The 14,058-nt window shown below is 46.1% G+C and overlaps 1 protein-coding gene across 2 annotated transcripts in view; it reads left to right on the top strand.

The window, feature by feature from the left end:
* The window catches only part of DCTD (dCMP deaminase), a 202,915-nt gene that overhangs the window by 16,453 nt on the left and 172,404 nt on the right, over positions 1-14,058 (top strand). The window lies entirely within an intron of this gene.

The raw sequence follows: 14,058 nt of genomic DNA, 5'->3' as shown, positions 1-14,058 counted from the left end.
GGGCTCGCTCTTGTGGGTCTGGGGACCATCTGGCACAATCACCTCCCATGGACTCCGTTAGGAACACGAGTGAGAAGAGCAGTTTCTTCTTAGCACACCGCTGAAGACTGCACGTGTTCTGCACTCCTTGAGGCCAGCCTTCCGAGTCGGAACTAGCTGCCAGATTCCTCCTCAACCACAGCCACTTAGCACCAGCTCCTCCTCCATTCATACTGTAAGCCAGCCCTGCCCCCAGCCATTTACTTGCATGAAGCTATGCTGATTCCACCCTGGTCCACAACAATAGCTCCCACTACATGTGTGCTCTCTAAGTCAAGAAAATAAACGAGCCGAAAGTGAAGGTGATCTCCGCCTGTGGTGGATGTAAAATCGGGCGTTTTTAGTACTAAAGAACTACCTACATGGGAACAATGTCCTTCATATAAAATGACACTTCGCAAGGGCGTGAGTTATAGATGGGGAAAAAAAGGCTGTGCCCAATATGTAAGAGGGGGCAGCTGGCTCATAATGATCATTCATAATATGTTGATGAAAATCATATAGGAATGGTTGTCTGAGCTAATCCCAGGTGAATGGTGTGCAGAGTGGACTGCGAGGATAGGCAGATATCCTAGCCATAATGGGTGCATTTGAGAAAATTAGGCTAATGTACCACATTAGCGCCCCATCCGCGCCGAAGGTGCGCCAAAGGTAAGCCCGTCTGCGCTCGTCCGCGCCTGGACCGCACCCAGCGCCAGACCCCCTGGCCCCCGCCGCTCCCAACCCTCTAGAGTCACATACGATGCTGCTACTCTCCACGCCCTCAACCCCGGACGCACCCCACTATGCTGCGAAGCTACCCCAGGATGTACCCACGGCCCATTCGCCTGCCTCTCCTGCAAGTTCAACTGCTTCAGGACCCTCACCAAACCCACTTCCTCCACACACAGCTCCGAACCCATCCGCCTGAAATGCATCCTACTGAACACTCGCTCGGTCCACAGACACGCAACAGAACTCTGGGACCTAATCGACACTGCGTCACCTGACATCGCCTTCCTTACTGAAACATGGATGAACGCATCTGCTGCCCCCGACATCGCCATAGCCATACCGGACTCTTACAAGATTATTCGAAAAGACCGCACCAATCAAACTGGAGGAGGCATCGCCATCGTCCACAGAAACACCATCAAAATCACAACCAGCTCCGATGACAATCTTGCTACCGCCGAACATCTCCACTTTCAGATCCACACCGACCCCAGGACCACCCTTAGAGGCACCCTCATTTACAGGCCTCCAGGCACCCGTTCTCAATTCAGCGACGACATCACAGACTTCGTCAGCCCACACGCCCTCGCCTCCGAGAACTACATTCTTCTAGGAGACTTCAACTACCACCTTGAAAACAGACTCGACAGCAACACCACCACCCTTCTGGACAACCTGGCCAATCTCGGACTCAAACAACTTGTTGACACCCCCACTCACACAGCCGGACACACGCTCGACCCTATCTTCACCTCCAGCAAGCACATCTCCTTCGATCGCACTACAGCTATCCACTGGACGGACCACAGCTGTGTTCACTTCAGCTACAAAACCACCCTGACCCACAACCGTCCACAACCCATTCCCCGGAGAAACTGGAACAAAATCACCACCGACCAACTCCTCACATCACTCAACCAAAACCCTCCCACCCTAGCAATGGACCCAGACCAAGCGGGCACCAACCTCAGGCAATGGATTACCCACAGTGCGGACGATTTAGCACCCCTGAAAAAGCACCAGTTGAAATCGTCCAGCAAAAAGGCTCCCTGGTTCAATGATGACCTTAAAAAATCCAAGAAGCTATGCCGCACCCTGGAGAAGAATTGGAGAAAAAACCCAACCTCACACAACATGGCTTCCCTCAAGACAGCCACCCGCAAACACCACCAACTGATTTGATCTGCCAAGAAATCAGCATTTAAGGACCGTCTCGACAACAATTCTCATAACAGCAAGGAACTCTTCAATATCGTCAAAGAATTCACCAACCCTACCGCAGCATCCAACGACATCACTCCCTCCCAAGACCTCTGCGATTCGCTATCCTCCTTCTACAACAAAATTGCCGACATCCACAACAGCTTCAAGAATACTCCCAGTGATCAACCCGCCCCACCCCCTTCAGATCCCACTCCTCCAACTAACAACCTCAGCGCCTGGAACCCAATCACCACTGAAGACACCATTCGCCTCATGAAGTCAATACACTCTGGCTCGCCTTCTGACCCCTGCCCGCACCACATCTTCAACAAAGCTGACTCCATCATCGCACCCCAACTCCGCGATGTCATCAACTGCTCTTTCAACTCTGCCACCTTTCCAGAAATCTGGAAACACGCCGAACTCAGCGCCCTTCTGAAAAAACCCACAGCAGACCCCTCAGAACTGAAAAACTACCGACCCATATCCCTCCTCCCTTTCCCGGCCAAAGTCATCGAGAAAGCCGTCAACAGCCAACTCGCCGCCTTCCTTGAATCCAACAACTCCCTTGATCCATCTCAATCCGGATTTCGAGCCAAGCACAGCACCGAAACCGCCCTCATTGCGGCGACCGACGACATCCGAGCACTCCTGGACAACGGAGAAACAGTGGCCCTCATTCTACTCGACCTTTCCGCCGCCTTCGACACTGTCTGTCACAGCACCCTCATACAACGCCTCAACAACATCGGCATACAAGGAAAAGCCTTGGACTGGATCATCTCGTTCCTAGCTGGGAGAACTCAGAGAGTCCGCCTCCCCCCATTCTACTCAGAGGCCACCGAAGTCATCTGCGGCGTACCTCAAGGATCCTCACTCAGTCCCACCCTCTTCAACGTCTACATGAGTCCTCTCGCCTCTATCGCGCGTCAACACAACCTCAACATCATCTCCTACGCCGATGACACCCAGCTAATCCTTTCCCTCACCAAAGACCCCAACACCGCCAAAACCAATCTTCACGAAGGTATGAAAGAAGTAGACGAATGGATGAAACAGAGCCGCCTAAAACTCAATTCAGACAAAACGGAGGTGCTCATCCTAGGATCCTCCCCCTCAGCTTGGGACGACTCTTGGTGGCCTTCCGCTTTGGTCTCAGCACCCACACCCACAGACCATGCACGTAACCTTGGCTTCATTCTAGACTCCTCTCTCTCAATGTCCAGACAAGTCAACGCCGTCTCGTCCTCCTGCTTCAATGTCCTTCGCATTCTCAAAAAGATCTTCCGCTGGATCCCCCTCGAGACAAGAAAGACTGTCACCCATGCACTGGTCACGAGTCGACTGGATTATGGCAACACACTTTACGCCGGAATTACAACAAAATTACAAAAAAAACTCCAGCGCATCCAAAACGCGTCAGCAAGACTCATACTAGACATCCCGCGCCAAGAGCACATCACCGGACACCTAAAAAACCTCCACTGGCTTCCCGTCAACAAAAGAATTACTTTCCGCCTTCTTACCCACGCACACAAGGCCCTTTATAATCTAGGACCCGAATGCCTCAACACCCGACTGTCCTTCTACAATCCCACCCGCCAACTAAGATCATCCAATGAAGCCCTCGCCGCAGTCCCGCGCATCCGAAAATCCACCATGGGTGGCAGATCCTTCTCCTTCCTGGCTGCCAAGACCTGGAACTCACTCCCCACCCACCTCCGCCTTACTCAGAACCACATCTCCTTCAGGAAAGAACTGAAAACCTGGCTATTCGACAAATAATGAACCCCTCCCTCTAGCGCCTTGAGACCCTCTGGGTGAGTAGTGCGCTATATAAATGCCCGAACTTGAACTTGAACATATATTTAAGTGTTGCTAGATTATCTCTAGAGGACTGAACCCCAGGGGATGTTGTCATTTAGTCCAGACACATATGTGGCAAGTCTATAAATCCAGCGTTGCTCTTTCTCAAAGAGGCGTTGTTGTATTTTGGGCCCTGCACGAACCTGTTCGATGACGGTCCACTCTATGTCATTGGGGGTGTGATTCCTTTCTAAAAAGTGATCTGTCAGTTTTGTAGCACTCTTTCTGCATCGGATAGTACTGCGATGTTCGCATATCCTTTGTTTAATCTTCCTGCATGTCATACCCACGTATGATATGTTGCAGGGACATTTGATGAGATAAACAATGTTGTTGCTGTTGCAATTGGTGTGTGCCAAATGGTGCCATGTTTTTCCGGGCTCCAGAGACAGTGTTTTTGTGTTGCTGGTTAGGTGGCACACACTGCAGTTACCACAACGAAAATGGCCCGCAACATTAGGGAGCCCCCATGTTTTTGTAATTGACTGGATCTTGTTTTGATTGGTGTCTTTAGGTCGGGTATTCACTAGGGAATCTCTTCGGCTGCAGGATTTTTTGAATGAAAACAGGGTTTTTTTCCAGTGGAGATTTCCTGTGTTTAGGATAGACCAGTGCTCGTTGAAAGACCTAGTCCTCAGATTTGATGCTGTGTTATAGGTGGTTACGCATGTGAGTGGTATGTCTTTATCTTCAGTTCTTTTGCCTTCCAACAGCGCCAGGGTTGGTTGCGCGCTCTCTTTTTACATTTCTGGATTATCTTCTTTGGATATCCTCTGGTAGTTAGTTTCTCGGTGAGTATCCCGGCTTGTGTATGGTAGTCATTTATTTTACTGAAATTTCGACGGGGTCTCAAGTATTGGCCATAAGGTACATTTTCTCTAAGTGGACGCGGGTGGAAACTCTCAAACCTCAATAGATTGTTTTCAGCAGTGGGTTTATGATAGGTTTTGGTTTCAAGGCGGTTATTCTCTTTGGTTATGGTAATCTCTAGAAAAACCATGGTGTAGTTGTCTATGGTGTTAGTGAATCTCAAATTTTGGTTGCAGGTGTTGATCCAAGTGATGAATTTGTGGAGTGTTTCTATTGGTCCTTGCCAGATGGCAAGGATATCATCAATATATCTCTTCCAAAAACTGATGTGGTTATGGAATGGATTTTGGTAATTCAGTATGAATTTCTGTTCGAAATCATAGACATAGAGTCCTGCCACGCTGGGGGCAAAAATGCTTCCCATGGATGTCCCCCCTGTCTGTAGGTATAGGGAGCCTTCAAATTCAAAGTAGTTCCTTTTCAGTGCAAGTCTTGCACATTCTAGGATAAATTACTTGGTTGTATTGTAGGTCCATGGACTTTCATTGAGAGTTTTTTCTAGGACTGATATGGTATCGTCCTGGGGTATGCTTGTATCCAGGCTTTCAATGTCGAAACTAACCAAGATGGTGTTTTCATCCACAGTGATGTCGCAGACTCTTGGTATCCTGTAAATAGGTGGAAGTTGTTTGTACAAGAGTTTTCAAATAGAAGTCGCAAAAACGGGACAGAGCTTCCAGTAGGGAATCAATCCCGGACACAATCGGTCTTTCGGGGCGGAGGGATCTTGCCTTTGTGCATTTTGGGCAGGATGTAAAAATATGGGATCCTGCCCTCCGAGTTGCACAGGAAGTCCGCTTCCTGCTTAGAAATTTTGCCCGCCGTTTCTGCAAGATCCACCAAGTTTTTAATTTCCAGTCTGAGTTCATTGGTTGGAATGGTTTGTAAGGGTCTGTAGTTCCAGTTGTCATTTAGAAGTCTGAGGCACTCGGAACGATAGGTTGCTTTGTCTAGGACTACCACTCCACCACCCTTGTCGGCTGGTTTTGCTCACTAGGTTTTGCTGTTGCTCGGTCCGGCTCGAGTTTTGCTCCTGGTGTAGCTGCCGACCGGGTCGGAAATTAAAAACTTGGTGGATCTTGCAGAAACGGCGGGCAAAATTTCTAAGCAGGAAGCGGACTTCCTGTGCAACTCGGAGGGCAGGATCCCATAGTTTTCCATCTTGCCCAAAATGCACAAAGGCAAGATCCCTCTGCCCGGAAGACCGATCGTGTCCGGGATTGATTCCCTACTGGAACCTCTGTCCCGTTTTTGCGACTTCTATTTGAAAACTCTTGTACAAACAACTTCCACCTATTTACAGGATACCAAGAGTCTGCTCAGACTACTACGCGACATCACTGTGGATGACAACACCATCTTGGTTAGTTTCGACATTGAAAGCCTGTATACAAGCATACCCCAGGGCGATACCATATCAGTCATAGAAAAAACCCTCAATGAAAGTCCATGGACCTACAATACACCCAAGTCATTTATCCTAGAATGTGCAAGACTTGCACTGAAAAGGAACTACTTTGAATTTGAAGGCTCCCTATACCTACATACAGGGGGGACATCCATGGGAAGCATTTTTGCCCCCAGCGTGGCAGGAATCTGTCTATGATTTCGAACAGAAATTCATACTGAATAACCAAAATCCATTCCATAACCACATCAGTTTTTGGAAGAGATATATTGATGATGTCCTTGCCATCTGGCAAGGACCAATAGAAACACTCCACGAATTCATCACTTGGATCAACACCTGTGACCAAATAAACCAAAGCCTATCATAAACCCACTGCTAAAAACAATCTATTGAGGTTTGAGAGTTTCCACCCGCGTCCACTTAGAGAAAATTTACCTTATGGCCAATACTTGAGACTCTGCCGAAATTGCAGTAAAATAATTGACTATCATACACAAACCGGGATACTCACCGAGAAACTAACTACCAGAGGATATCCAAAAAAGATAATCCAGAAATGTCAAAAGAGAGCGCGAACCAACCCAGAGAGGCGCTGTTTGAAGACAAAAAAACGGAAGATAAAGACATACCACTCACATGCGTAACCACCTTTAACACAGCATCAAATCTGATGACTAGGTATATCAACAAGCACTGGTCTATCCTAAACACAGGAAAGCTCCACAGAAAAAAACCCTGTTTTCATTCAAATAATCCCGCAGCCTGAGAGATTCCCTGGTGAATACCCAACCTAAAGACACCAATCAAAACAAGATCCAGTCAATTACAAAAACATGGGGGCTCCCTGATGTTGCGGGCCATTTTCGTTGTGGTAACTGCAGTGTGTGCCACCTAACCAGCAACACAAAAACACTGTCTCTGGAGCCTGGAAAAACATGGCACCAATTGGCACCCACCAATTGCAACAGCAACTCCGTCGTTTATCTCATCAAATGACCCTGCAACAAATCATACATGGGTATGACATGCAGGAAAATTAAACAAAGGATATGCGAACATCGCAGGACTATCCGATGCAGAAAGAGTGCTACAAAACTGACAGATCACTTTTTAGAAAGGAATCACACCCCCAATGACATGGAGTGGACTGTCATCGAACATGTTCGAGCAGGGCAAAAATACAACAACGCCTCTTTAAGAAAGAACAACGCTGGATTTATAGACTTGCCACACATGTGTCTGGACTAAATGACAACATCCCCTCGGGTTCAGTCCTCCAGAGATGATCTAGCAACACTTAAATATATGTGGTCCATTAGCCTAGGTTTCTTAAATGCACCCATTATGGCTAGGACATCTGCCTATCCTCGCAGTCCACTGTGCACACCATTCACCTGGGATTAGCTCAGACAACCATTCCTATATGATTTTCATCAACATATTATGAATGATCTTTATGAGCCACCTGCCCCCTCTTACATATTGGGCGCAGCCTTTTTTTCCCCATATAGAACTAGCGCTTAGCTATCACGCCCTTGCGAAGTGTCATTTTATATGAATGACATTGTTCCCATGTAGGTAGTTCTTTAGTACTAAAAACGCCCGATTTTACATCCACCACAGGCGGAGATCACCTTCACTTTCGGCTCGTTTATTTTCTTGACTTAGCGAGCACACATGTAGTCTTTTGGAACCGCCGGGCCACCGTTCCCATTGCTCCGGCGGTTTCCATAGTATCCTAGCATCACGTCAGCCACGTGGCGCTTAACCACGCTCAAACCCGGAACTCACCGACTCATAACGCTACCGTCTGCAGTCTCCCACTGCTACGGGGAGCATAGGACGGCGTTTAGGCATAACTGCCTTCTTCTTTCCACAGAAACAGTGAGTCTAGAGAGGCCGAGTGATTTACCGGCGACACGGGCTAATCCATCAGCGGTTACTGTGAGTAACGCGTTGTCGAGCACCCTGCTCTCCGACGCGATTTTCACCCGTATTGAATTTAAAATTTTGTTTTCCCTTTTTTCCCTTTCACCATAACAGTACTTGTTTCATGAGGAAGATGCCTGATCCTCGCCTCCATGAAGCATAAGAAACTCGCAGTTCGAGTAAGATTTTACCCTTTGTCCTTGTACCCTCCTCCCGCAGCCGTCATCCTTTTACGATGCTTTATTGACTACTCATTTAACAATGCATGCTATGGAAACGTTTACACAACTGTACGTGTGCGTTGATAGCCACTTTTCTAATGAATGTAAAAGTGACATAATTATAAATTCACACCCACTTTCGCACGAATATTGATCAGTGTGTATTTGAGTGTGAGAAAACTTAATCACAGCCGATTGAGCCTTTCTTCAGAATATACCTTTTACAATCCCTGCAAACTTGGATCACAATGCTAGCTCGTGCCAGCATTTTTTGCCACCATATAGTATGCACTCTTTGGGTTGTATTCCGCCAGCATGAAGGGGAGCGCATAGAGCATGTTGAATACTGAGAAACAATACTACGTTACAGGCTGGTTTGTGATTGTTCTCTTTTTTTCACAGGTTTCTCCGTTTTTCCTCGCCTATGAAGGCTGTGAGGACACAAACTGCAAGCATACAGTTAGGTGTTAGGAACCGAGGGTTGGATACACCTTAGCGAGTGTATACCGCCCAGGTTCTGCTCACTTGGTCTTGACGAAAACCTGGTAGATTCCATCACAGGTGGAAACATGTAGACCTCTATTTTACATTCACATAGATACTGTTGGTCAATTTAGCCAACAGAAGTATCCCGCAACTGATTTTAACATTGTCCAGTAGCTTCAGAATAAAACATTTTTTTCAAGAAGTTATACTCGGTCAATTTTTAACCTCACTTTTTTTTTGCACCACATTCACAAAAAACAACCCGCTCCACTGTAGTCAGGTGTCGCAGCACACCCGGATGGCACTCGGCTGTCCGGGTACCCGATGATGAAGCATGTCACCAACCAGGTTGGTGAGTGAGGGGTCTTCTAACAAAAGAATATTTTTCTTCTGTTACTTATCCATCTCCCTACATCCCATTCAGGACCATTGACTTGGTCCAATGGTGATACTCCTTCAATTGTTTATATAGATTAGGGTCCAGGAGTACCTCCCTCCATTTTCGTTGAAAATCCCTTACTCTCTCTTTTTGTTATTACGAAAAAATCAAAAATCCATTCACACAGACTCGTCTAGCAAGCTATGGTCAAACATTGGCTCCTACTGTGCCTGCACCAGGATCCTCTTGTCTTGCAACACCCTGCCAATGTGCTTACTGAAGTTCAAGGGATTAAACAGGGAGACAGGTTCCTTAAGGAAGAAGGCCATCACTTAGGACTTCTATGGACTAAGAATTTATGACATCCACAGTATCTGATCTTCAGGGGTTGCATAAAATGTTAAACCAAGCCCTATATCACAAATTTAGAACCAAGTACCACCTGTACTACCACCGGGCTTATTTATTTAGTCTCACCATATCCCCTTACACTACACCTCAGAGTCATTTACTTGGTTCTCCGATTGATCTTTGAACCGCGCTGAGAGGGTCGGATATATGGAATACTATCTAGTTATCTAATGAGGACCAGCAACGGGTAACTGACCTATAGACTTGTAATTAAATTAATTCATGTATATAACTCTCAAGAATAGGCTATATAAATACAAAATTATCACAGCAAGACCAAACCTCCTGAAGAAATTCAGTAGTACTAGAATCAGGCAAACCAATAATTCAGTTAGAGCTTTGCAAAATAGTAAGATTATTATCTACTGACCAGAGATCTCTATATTAGAATTCCCATCCCTCATTAATACTCAATTGGAATGCCCAATCAATCTTTGGAGACAAGGCATAGAGAGACTGAAACGGGATTTAAAGATGGTTAGATTTTATCAGTAAATTGAGAAAGTAAATCAATATCAGGCATTTGAATTTAGGAGTGCAGAATATTCAAATGAATCTCTTTTGGCCCATCAATTACCAAAGTTCTAAAGGAAGAGTTCAGGAAGGGGCATGAATTGTATAAGCTCTTCCCCAAAGAGGGAAAGAAGTCTGGGAATAGCGCACACAGCATATGCATAAGCCAAGAGACCCCACAAGTCCACAAAGGAGCAAGATCTCCTAAGAGAAGGTCTCCAACTGCAACTGCAACAGCAACTGCGTCTGCGTGCATAACTTTCTTTTCCCACAGCGTATATTAGTCCACCAGTTCCAGGGTGACACCTCCTGGGTCACCTCATCTGGTCAGACCACTCAGTCCATTGGTCAGTTCTTATAGGGTGATTGTCATGCAGTATAAAGAAGACACATTTTGTGGCAAATTAGGTGGTAATTATCACGTAAGCTGTCGAACCATTCAAGTTATGAACCATAGTCTTTTAGCAAAGGCACAAGAGTGTCTCATGGCAGATGTTCCCAAAGTAACAAATTAGTAGCGAGTACTAACATGAGCATGGGGAACACTTTCTTTGAAACATAGTTTTGTCTTACATTGCAAATTTGTGAAGTCTTTCCATAAGAACGGAATCAAGCAATAGAAAGAAAATGCAGGCCCAAATTGAATTTTGTTCAAAAATACACAATATAGAATGATGGAAATAGACAATACATTGAGTCTTTAGAACTTTTACATATTGCTTTTGAAATCATTGCACTCATGAAACATCTTGGTATCATTGTGATTAACAGGTGTAACTATAACACATTACTTAATTTTCGAAATACCAACATGTAAAATCATTTCAAAATCTGAGGAAGCAAAATCGTTTCGAATAATTCTCATTAGTACATGTATGAAGATTATTCTGTAGAAGTTTCAGAGAATTTGGAATTATTATAAACTTCCAGCAACCTTCTTTCTTTCACCGCTTGGTGCACATTTTCACGTATGCAAAACATGGAGTTCAAATAGTAGAGTCCTGAAATACACACATAACGTCATCTAAATTACATTAGTTTAATGAATTCTTCACATTTATCATTAATTATAGGAGAATGGGTAATTCAATCGCTATAACATAAGAGTCGTCACATTCACATTTCTATCTCATTTTAAAAGAATTCACTATTGCAATTTAGTAAACATGAACCTGTTATTCAACGTGCAGTTTTGTCTAATCTACACGCTTCTGCATGCTTTTACTATGCAGTAATTCAGTCTTTTGATGATCTAATTCGCATTATTCCCAAACATATAGTGAGCACAAGATCGGTTTTCTGTGTCAACTAGGGATTTAGCAGTTTATCTGCTTCATCGGGTGTAAACCCTAGACACAAGACTAGTGCCTTTTAGGCCTAGTGTCCATAAATGTTTGCCTCTTAATTACAGAGCCTTCCTCCGCAGTCAATGGTAAGCAAAAGTAATTTGAAAAAGTGCCCTCAAGTGAATAGAAGGTGGCATGTTTGGTGCTTTATAAAGCAAAATGAAAAATTGCACTTATATAGCGCATAACTACCCGGAGGCCTAGCGGCGCTTTTGACTGATTACTGTAGCGAGCTCCGGGTGATTCAACACGCTTTTGCGAACAGATGGGTTTTCAAGGCCTTTCTGAAGGACATCCGGTTGCTATTCTCTCGAAGAGATAACGGGAGAGAATTCCAAAGCTTGGCCGCAGTTTGGGAGAAGGAGCGACCGCCCCAACGGGCTTTGTTAGTTTTAGTTGTAGTTGCTAGATGTAATACGCTGGAGCGCAAGGCTCTAGACGGGGCATAAGGTACAACTATGGGATGCAGGATAGCCGGGCCAGTACGGTGGAAGGATTTGTGCAGAATGCACATGGCCTTAAACTGCGCTCTAGCCGCTACTGGGAGCCAGTGAAGTTCTTTTAGAGCTTTCTTGGCTGATTGCCAGCGGGGAATATTATACAGTAGTCGAGCGGCGCAGTTTTGCGTGACTTGAAGCCTGTTGGTCACTGCTGCTGGGACTCCTATGTATAGGGCATTTCCATAATCCAGGCGGGAGAGTATCAGGGCCTGAACCATGACCCTCCTCGCCTGGAATGGAAGCAAAGGAAGCACTTTGCGGAGCATTTGTATTAGCCCAATACATGTGGAGGCAGTTTTGGTGGCTTGAACCGAAAAGTCAAGCGCTTTATCAAGCCAGATTCCAAGGCTCTGTATCTGAGGTTTAGGAGGGGGAGGAGGGCCAAGACATGTGGGCCAGATAGATGCTAGGGCGGACGGAGAAGGGTTGCCCAGCAACGTGATCTCCGTCTTCTCCCCGTTGAGTTTGAGACAGGAGGATTGCATCCACTTAGCGACAGCCTCTAGACAGGGACCTAAGGTGTTCGACGACCCCTCAGAGTGGTCCAGAGAGACCACCAGTTGGGTATCGTCGGCGTAGGTGACAATACGCACACCAAAGGGATGGACTATCTTTTCTAGAGGTCGCATATAAGCATTAAAAAGGGTGGGGCTTAGGGAGGAGCCCTGGGGGACCCCACAACTAAGTGGATGTTTGGGGGAGACAGTCTCGCCTTCAAACACCTGGAAGAATCGCTCATCCAGGAAGGTCAGCCATTCCAGGGCCGCGCCCGACACGCCCAAACCATCCAAACGATGTAATAGTATGGCATGGTTGACTGTGTCGAACGCGGCACTGAGATCGAGCAATATGATGGCCGCCTTTCCTCCCCGATCCAGCACAGCTCTGGCTTCTTCCGTCACCGCTAACAGAGCAGTTTCAGTTCCGTGCTGAGGACGGAACCCCGTCTGAGATGCGCGGAGCAGATTGTTGGACACTAAATAATCTACTAAGATGTTATTGACGTGCCGCTGCAGCAGTTTGCTCATCCAAGGAAGCAGGGAAATTGGGCGATAGTTGGGCAAGTTGTTCTGGTCCAATGTGGGCTTTTTCAGTAAAGCTTTAACCATCGCGCACTTCCAAGGAGCTGGGATGGAAGTGATGGAAGCATTAAGGACGTCCAAGATGATCGGACGAATGGCGTCAATGACCTTTATGAGAGTCTGCGGGGGTGCTGGATCATTGGGAGATCCAGAAGTAATGTTGGGAATCAATTTATCTAATGTGATGGAATCAAGAGGTGTGGAAATTTGTCCAGCAGACAGGGGACGGGAAAGTCGGAATCTTTTGTGGTAGTGAGTTCCGTGTCATCATTACCTGTACTGAAAGAGGAATAAATGACATGAATTTTCTGGGAGAAAAAAATAGCTAAATTATTACAACGGGTTTGTGCGCCGTCAGATGACAGTCGCTCCTGAGAGGGAGAGATTAAAGATTTACCTATTTTGAAGATTTCTTTAGGGGCGTTCGCAGCCAGATTAATTTTCAATTCATAAAACTGGGCTTGTGCGGATTTCATTTCATTTTTGTAGAGCTTTATTGCGGCTCTGTACTCTGCCTTCTTCAGTTGAGAACCGTCCTGCCTCCAGGCTCTCTCAAGTTTGCGGCAGGATTGTTTCCTTGTTCTAAGGGCGGGAGAATACCAAGGAGTGACTTTGGGTCTTATTATGGATTTCAGGGAATTCCTCTGGAGAACCTGATCAAGGGTCCTGGAAATCCAATTGTCAAAATTGACCGTGGCAATATTAGGATTGGTCGCCTTCTGGGGTGGATGTTTAGTGAGAGCCGATTCCCATTCAGAGAGCGGGAGCGAGGCCCATTTTCTTCCCCAGTGTTTATTGTGATTTTGTGAGGTGGGGGGAGAGCTTATGGACCATGTGAAGGGTATTAGAAAAATGATCAGTCCAGGGCAATGGAATGGGTATCTCGACAATTAGGCTATCTAGATTACTATAAATGTGTGATCTAGGAGGTGTCCCTTGCTGTGAGTCTAGTGAAAGCCTTTTTGGCGCAGGTCAATAGCCTGAAGGTTAGATCGAAGACTATTGGCTACTGAATCATGGGGATCATCTAGGTGTAGATTTAAGTCACCCAGCAAGGTAAGGTTTGCCGAGGTAAGTACTAAATTGGC

Source organism: Lissotriton helveticus, chromosome 2_2 (assembly GCF_964261635.1).
Source record: "Lissotriton helveticus chromosome 2_2, aLisHel1.1, whole genome shotgun sequence".
Lineage (NCBI taxonomy): Eukaryota > Metazoa > Chordata > Amphibia > Caudata > Salamandridae > Lissotriton > Lissotriton helveticus.
This window is presented reverse-complemented; position numbering and strand designations above follow the sequence as displayed.